The sequence below is a fragment of the Chiloscyllium punctatum genome, chromosome 28, assembly GCF_047496795.1.
Source record: "Chiloscyllium punctatum isolate Juve2018m chromosome 28, sChiPun1.3, whole genome shotgun sequence".
NCBI lineage: Eukaryota > Metazoa > Chordata > Chondrichthyes > Orectolobiformes > Hemiscylliidae > Chiloscyllium > Chiloscyllium punctatum.
The window spans coordinates 71,938,941-71,947,424 of NC_092766.1; the positions used below are offsets into that span (position 1 = coordinate 71,938,941).

Consider the following 8,484-nt stretch of genomic DNA (forward strand, 5'->3'; position numbering starts at 1 on the left):
CAGGTTATAGTCCATCAGGTTTATTTGGAAGCACACTAGCTTTCAGAGCACCGCTCCTTCATCAGGTGATTGTGGAGGGCACAATTCTAAGGCACGGAATTTGTAGCAAACATTTACAGTGTGATGTAACTGAAATTATCCATTGAAAAATACCTTGATTGTCTGTTCAGTCTTTCATTTGTTCGAATACCATGATAGTTTCACTTCTTTCATGTGTAAATTACAAATCCTTTTTTTTAAAATTGCATTCCTGACAGTGGCCCACCAAATCACTCATTGTCTTCGTCACTGCACAGACTCAACAAAGAAATGAAACTGGATGGACCACATTGTATTTTCTCGTGCACTGGAAAATACAACCACACAATCAGCCCTCTTGACCCTGCAACTTCTGTCTCACTGTGGTCCAACAGCAGCAGCAGAACTGTACTCCAGCCCAATCTGAAATCTCATGGCCTGGTATATCCCCCACTCAACCATTAACATCAAGTCAGGGGAATCAACCCTGGTTCAATGGAGAGTTCCGCAGGGCATGCCAGGAGCAATACCAGGCATACCTAAAAATGTGGTGCCAACCTGGTGAAGCTACAGTGCAAGCAACACCAAATAGAACTATGTGATCAAACAACCAATGGATCAGATCTGAGTTCTGCCACACCTAGTCAGGAATGGTGATGGACAATTAAACAACTCACTGCAGGAAGCATCACAGATATCCCCACCCTTACTGATGGAGGGGCCTCACACATTCATGCAACAGATAAGACAACAGCATTTGCAGCAATCTTCAGCCAGCAGTGCCAAGTGGATGAGCCTTCTCCATTGGTCCCTGACATCACAGATGTGAATTGAATTGGTTGAAAACTCATTTCAAATCAGATCAAGAAATTGACAAGTAGTGTAAAGGCTATGGGCCCTGCCGCATTGTGGCAATAATACTGATGGCTGTGCTCCAGAACTTGCTGTAAATGTGTTGCTGGAAAAGCACAGCAGGTCAGGCAGCATCCAAGGAGCAGGAGAATCGATGTTTTGGGCATGAGCACTTCTTCAGGAATGAGTTCCTGAATGCTGCCTGACCTGCTGCTCTTTTCCAGCAAAACATTTTCAGCTCTGATCTCCAGCACCTGCAGTCCTCACTTTCTCCTCCAGAACTTGCTGCCCACCAAGACAAGTTGTGCTCCAGCACTGGCATCTGGGAAACATTTCCAAATGTCAGTAGTGTTGTTCAACACAAAAACGCAGGACACATTCAACCCAGCCAATTTCCCTCCATCAGTCCACAATGCCTCAGCAATGAAGTGATAGAAGTTGTCATCGATAGTGCTGTCAAGCACATGCTCACAATAACCTGCTCAGTGACACCCAGTTTGGGTTCTGCCAGGGCCAATCAGCTTCTGAGCTTGTAACAGACTTGATTCACAAACTGACAAACAGCTGAATACCACAGCTGAGGGCAACAGCACAGTCCCACTCCAAGACCACTATTTCGACTTCATTGATATCACCTGACCTCACCACAGTCTCAGCTCATTTACTGAAACTCTCTTTCATTATCTAAACCCACTCCTGACCAGCATCCCACAATCACCCTCCCTATAATCTTCAGAACATTGAGAACTCTACCGCCCAAGTATGCACTTGTACTTGCTGATCCATCAAAATACTCCCATTTATAAGCAACAGCAATTTACTTTCACACCCTTGACTTAATTCCTGGCTGTAATCATTCCTATCTTCCTGCACCACACACCCTTTCACATCTCAACAACTCATTTTAGTTCAGACTCTCAATGATGTGTTTATTTTTGGGTTCAGCTGTGTGACTGTTTCTATAGATTCCAAGGCAAAATAGTCTGGAATTCCTACCCTCTAAGATCTGCTTTCTTCCTTGAAGTCATTCCTGAAAAATTGCTTATTTGGTAATGGTTTTGGTCACCGGATATAATATTCTCCATCTTTGGTCTTATGTCAAAAGTTCTCAATATTTTTGTGAAATTAAAAATGTGTTGATTTGTACAGATATCTTCTACTCTTCACTATCTCTGAGTGAATAATCTGTAATATCTCCTACCCAACCACGTTGTGGGAGCACCTTCACCATACAAACTGCAGCAGTACAAATAAGTCAAACATCACCTTCTCAACAGGCAAGAGAGCTTTGGCCTTGATCACTGGTATCTGTGGAAGGAGAAATACACATCATGTTTCAGGGAGTGCAATATGAATTATAGGGAACGAAAATGGTGCAGAATTTGACTGGCAGAAATGGAAGGAAAATCCACTCACTTATTGGAAAAAAGAATTCTTGACTGTCTAAGATATTGTGGAAAAAATAACCTGATAATGGGGCATATGGTCAGGAGCCGGGCAGCAGTGGACAATTCATTTACAAAGAGGTCTGTGTACGTAATAGTAAAATACTACACAGAACAAAAATACACACGAGAGACTAAGGAAGCTAGATAACAAACAAGTGGACATCAAAGAGCCCAGAGATGAATCAGAGCAATGTTCACTTTTATGATCCCACAGTCAGAGATGTCTAGCACAGAAACAGACTCTTCAGTCCAACCCATCTGTGCCAACCAAGTATTCTAACCTAACGTATTCGCATTTGCCAGCACTTGGCCAACATCCCTCTGAACACTTCCTATTCAAATGCCTTTGAAATGTTACAATTTTAGTTGCCCTTTAGGCTCCTTTTAAATTCCCCCCCACCCCCCACCCTAAACCTCTATCCTCTAGTTCTATGCTCCACCAACCCTTGTCTAGTTACGGTATCCATGTCCCTCACGATTTTTGTAAGCCTCTAAAACATCACACCTCAGCCTATAACACTGCAGCGAAAATGGCCCCAGCCTATCATGCCTCTCCCTGCAACTCAAATCCTCCAACGCTGGCAACATCCTTGAAAATCAATTCTCAAACCTTTCAAGTTTCAGTGCCTCCTTCTGAAAGGAGGGAGACCAGAACCGCACACAATATTCCAAAAGTGACCTAACCAATGTCCTGTCCAGCTCCTTTACTCAAGGCTCTGACCAATAATGGGAAGCATACGAAATGCCTTTTTCGCTATCCTATCGACCTGCGACGCTACTTTCAAGGAACTATGAACCTGCATTCCAAGGTCTCTTTGTTCAGCAAGACTCTCCAAGATCTTACAATTCAATGTGTGAGTCCCGCTCTGATTTGCTTTTCTAAAATGCAGCACCTCACATTTATCTAAATTAAACCCTATCTGCCACTCCTAGCCCATTGTTCCATCCGATCAATATCCCATTGTACTCTGAAATACCCGTTATCACTGTCCACAATACCTCCAATTTTGGTGTCACCTGCAAACTTACTAACTATACCGCCTCTGTTCACATCCAAATCATTTCAACGAATGACAAAACAAATCCAGAAAAAGATCCATTTCTCTGTGTGTGAATATGCTCTGTGTAAATCCTTTCCTTTGTCTCTGTACCAGAGAAGGCTGCACATGCCTCCCCCTGAACTTTGCCCCCTACAAAGCTGGCGGCTGCACAAGTCCAGTTAATCGTTGCCCCGAATAAAGATGGTGGCGCTTACTCGAGTCAATCGCGAGATGAGGCATTGTCCCGTTTACTGCAAAAACGGGACTAAGTTTCAAATTTGTATTTTCCGATGTGCACCAAATGACTATGAACCCTCTCAACCCATACCAACACCATTTCCCTCCCGCTTGCTGCTGTTTATTTCTATCTTTACCAACGGCTCTCCGTCCACACATCCCGAACCGATTGCGAGGATGATCACGTGGTATAGTCTAGTCCCGCCCCCTCATTCATCCTGATTGATCGGAGGACCAACTGCCTCGCAGGTCCTCCAGCGCTGTCTCTGCCTTTCCATTGGTCCGCCTCTGACATCAATCACCCGGGACCCATTGTTGGCTGGAACATGCGGATTGCTTCGTGGCTTTTGTTGCTGTTCATGAATTACAAGAGTTAAAAATGACACAACACCATCTCAAAACCACCTGATGAAGAACCAGCAAATCTAGTGCTTCCAAAGAATATTGTTGACCAATAACCTGGTGTTCTGTGAATTTTACTTTTGTCCATCCCAATCCAACACCTCCAAGTCACGAATGAGGGAGAGATAACGTAAGAAGTAGGAACAGTAGAAGGCCGTCCTGCCCTTCGAGCCTGCTCTGCCATTCAATAAGATCATGGCTGATCATTTCGTGGACACAGAACCATTTACCTACGCTCTCACCGTGTCCATTAATTAATTACGTTTTTAAAAATCTAACGTAGCTTTAAAAACGTTTTCTGAACTAGCATCAACTACTTCCCTGGGCAATGAATTCCATAGAGGTCAAGAAGTTCCAGCTCAATTCAGTCTTAAATTTGCTGCCTCTAATTTTGAGGTGATGCCCTCTTGTCCTGGCTTCACCTGCCAATCGAAACATCTCTCTACTTCTGTTTTATCCATTCCATTCATTATTTTATATGTTTTCCATTCTTCTGAATTCTGATGAATATAATCCCAATCTACTCAGTCTCTCTTAAACTAAACCCCTCAACTCCGGAATCAACCTAGTTAACCTCCTCTGCACCACTTCTAGTGCCGGTACATCCTTTCTCAAGTAAGAAGACAAAAACTACATGCAGTACTCCAGGTGTGGCCTCACCAGCATTCAAATACAGCTGGAACATAACCTCTGCCTTTAAACACATTCCTTTCAGCAACGAAGGACAAAATTTCATTTGCTTTCTGAACTGATTGTTGTACCTGGTGACCAACCTTCATGCAGAAGGATGCTCAGGTCACTCTGCAAAGCAAATGATGCAACTTTTTAAACATTCAAGTTATTTTATTTTTAAATGTTACTACAAAAAAAAAGAGTATAAATTTTATATTTACAATCATTCTACTTAATTTGACAGACCATTACCCACTCAATGTATCTACGTTGCTCTGCAAAGTTTCACAGTCCTCCGCTCACTTTGTCCTGCTAATCATCTTAGTGTCACATGCAAACTTTGACACCCTACATGTAGTTCCAACTCCAAATCATCTGTATCAGTTGTAAATAATTGCAGTCCCAACACTGATCCCTGAGGCACACGACTTGTCAATGATTGTCAGCCAGAATAATACTCATTTGTCCCCAACGGTTTGCTTCCTATTAGTTTACCAATCTTCTATCCATGCTAATACTCTACCGCTAATGCCATGCACCCTTATATTGTGCAACAGCTTCTTGCACAGCACCTTGTTGATGGTCTTTTGGAAATCCAGGTACACCACATCCACTGGGTCCCCGTTGTCCACCTTGCTTGAAATGTCTTCATAGAATTCCAAAAGATTGGTCAAGCATGACCTGCCCTTCATGAACCCATACTGCATCTGTACAATGGGACAATTTCTATTGAAATTCTCTGTTATTTCTTCCTTGATAATAGACCCAAGCATCTTTCCCACTACAGAGAATAAACTAACTGGTATATAATTCCCCACTTTTTGTCCACCTCCTTTTTAAAACAGTGGTGTAACTTTTGCTGTTTTCCAATCTGCTGGGACTGCCACAGAGTCCAGTGAATTTTAGAAAATTACTGCCAGTGCATTTGCTATTTTTCCTGGCATCTCTTTTAGTACCCTGGGAGGCATTCCATCAGGGTCAGAAGACTTTTCTATCATTAGCTCAATTACCTCCAAACAGTCTAAAACTAGCTGTTCCGTAATAATGATAGTTTCCAAATCCTCACCTACCTTTGTCTCTTTGCTAGTTACTGGAAAGATATTAGCATCCTCCACTGTGATATCCCATAACTAAATGCTTCTTCTCATTTTCCAAAGGACCAACATTTAATTTAGCCACTCTTTTCTCATTATATATATTTATATAAACTTTTGCTCTCTGTCTTTATAGTCTGTGCTAGTTTATTTTTCTCATGTTGTATATTAGTTTTCTTTATAGCTCTTTTGTGGCTTTCAGTTGACCTTTAACGTTTTCCCAGTTCTAGTTTCACGCTGTTTTTGGCCACTTTGTACACCTTCTCTTTCAATTTGATTTTCCAGAATAGCAACCCGATTCTCCAAGCATTTCACATACTCTTTCTTCTTGCGACGGCACTCTCGAGCTGCTTCCCTGTTTTTCATGAGGCAGATTTCACATTTCTGAGTGGTTTCTTCAGCATTCTGGGACTGGCTTTGCAGGACTGGTGAAGATGCCATAACCATTCCCTGGCCAGCAGTGGAGTTAGGAGTTGTACGGATCTTATAGTTTTGGACATCTTCAGCAGCACCTCGTACAAGCACTTGGCTGCCTGGCACAGAAGGGCTTATGCCCGAAACGTCGATTCTCCTGTTCCTTGGATGCTACCTGACCTGCTGCGCTTTTCCAGCAACACATTTTCAACAAAGATTTGCTGTCCATCAGGGCTTGTGCATACTGTACAATGGCTGCTCCAACCTTGGCTGTAGCTGCGTTGGTCATTGTTAGTGTCTGCAGTCCTTGCACTCCATCTGAACCATTGTTGGCCAGCTGAATTACTCCCCCGCTGTGTGATAGCAATGTATTGACTGCTGATAGTCTGATAGATGGGTGTCTGCATCGTCATTGTAGTAACAGTTGAGACAGACTCTTCTTCTGATTTTTCCTCATCAATTTCTTGGCATACCGGGGGATCAGAAGAAAGTTCATTCAGGATTTTCCTGAATGAAGGCCGTCTCGATAGAATTTCTCTATGTTTCTGAGAGTCAGTCATGCTATCCACAGATTCCTGGGAGTCCTCACATTCAGATATAGTAGAGATCTGAACAGTCTGAACTTGAGGGGACTGTATGACTGAGGACTGAGCTGCTTCGATAACTCCTTGCACTTTAACAGTCTGCCCATTCAGCAAATGCACTGAAGTTACTGCTGGACATGTCGTTGATTGGATCCCAGGCATGGTTACCTGCGTGGTCATGTTATATATTAATTATTCGGATGAAGGGACTTGGGGCATTCTAGCGAAGTTTGCCAATGATACGAAGTTAGGTGGACAGGCAGGTAGTACTGAGGAAGTGGGGAGGCTGCAGAATGATCTAGACAGTTTGGGAGAGTGGTCCAGGAAATGGCTGATGAAATTCAATGTGAGCAAATGCGAGGTCTTGCACTTTGGAAAAAAGAATACAAGCATGGACTACCTTGTAAACGGTGAGAAAATTCATAAAGCCAAAGTACAAAGGGATCTGGGAGTGCTAGTCGAGGCTTCTCTAAAGGTAAACATGCAGGTTGAGTCCATGATTAAGAAAGCGAATGCAATGTTGTCATTTATCTCAAGAGGGTTGGAATACAAAAGCAGCGATGCGCTACTGAGACTTTACAAAGCTCTGGTTAGGCGCCATTTGGCGTACTGTGTCCAGTTTTGGTCCCCATACCTCAGGAAGGACATACTGGCACTGGAGCATGTCCAGCGGAGATTCACATGGATGATCCCTGGAATGGGAGGTCTAACATACGAGGAAAGGCTGAGGATCCTGGGATTATATTCATTGGAGTTTAGAAGGTTAAGGGGAGATCTAATAGAAACTTTCAAGATAATACATGTTTTGGAAAGGGTGGATGCTAGGAAATTGTTTCCGTTAGGTGAGGAGATTAGGACTGGTGGGCACAGCCTTACAATTAGCGGGGGTAAATTCAGAACAGAAATGCGGAGACATTTCTTCAGCCAGAGAGTTGTGGGCCTGTGGAATTCATTGACATGGAGTGCAGTGGATGCTGGGATGCTAAATGTCTTCAAGGCAGAGATTGATATATTCTTGATGTCACAAGGAATTAAGGGCTACGGGGAGAATGCTGGTGAGTGGAGTTGAAATGCCCATCAGCCATGATTAAATGGCGGAGTGGACTTGATGGGCCAAATGGCCTTACTTCCACTCCTATGTCAGATGTTCTTCGGGTCTAATTTGATCACTTTCCTTAGATACCCATTGCCGAGTATACCTTTTCATCCAGTCCTTCCTTTTCACTGGAATATATCTTTGCTGAGCACTTTGTAAAATGTCTTTGAAAATCTTCCACTGCTCATCAACTTCCCACCATAAATTTTTTGTTTACAGTCTACTTTATCCAGATTCTCTCTCATTCAATTGTAGTTCCAGGTGTTCAAGCACAGGACTCAGTTATTAGATTTTATCTTCACACTCTCCATCGGTATTCTAATTCAACCATACGGTGATCGCTTCTTCCCAGGGGATCCCTAACTCAGAAGTCATTAATTATTCCTGCCTCATTGCACAGGGGCCAGATCTTGGATAGCTTGCTCCCTTGTCAGTTCCATTTCATACTGTTCAATAAAACTATCATGAATACACTTAGTGAACTCCTCAAGGCTACCTTGACTGAGCTGGTTTGACCAATCTACATGTAGATTAAAATCACCTATGATAATAGCTGTACCATTTGTACAGGCATTAGTTATTTATTTGTTTATTGCCCATGCCAATGTGATGTAATTATTTGGTGGC

At 42.9% G+C, this 8,484-nt stretch overlaps 1 pseudogene; it reads right to left on the bottom strand.

The window, feature by feature from the left end:
- Positions 1 to 1,032: 1,032 nt before the first annotated feature.
- On the bottom strand, positions 1,033 to 6,941 carry LOC140454096 (cyclic AMP-responsive element-binding protein 1 pseudogene; annotated as a pseudogene).
- Between the last annotated feature and the right edge of the window lie 1,543 nt (positions 6,942 to 8,484).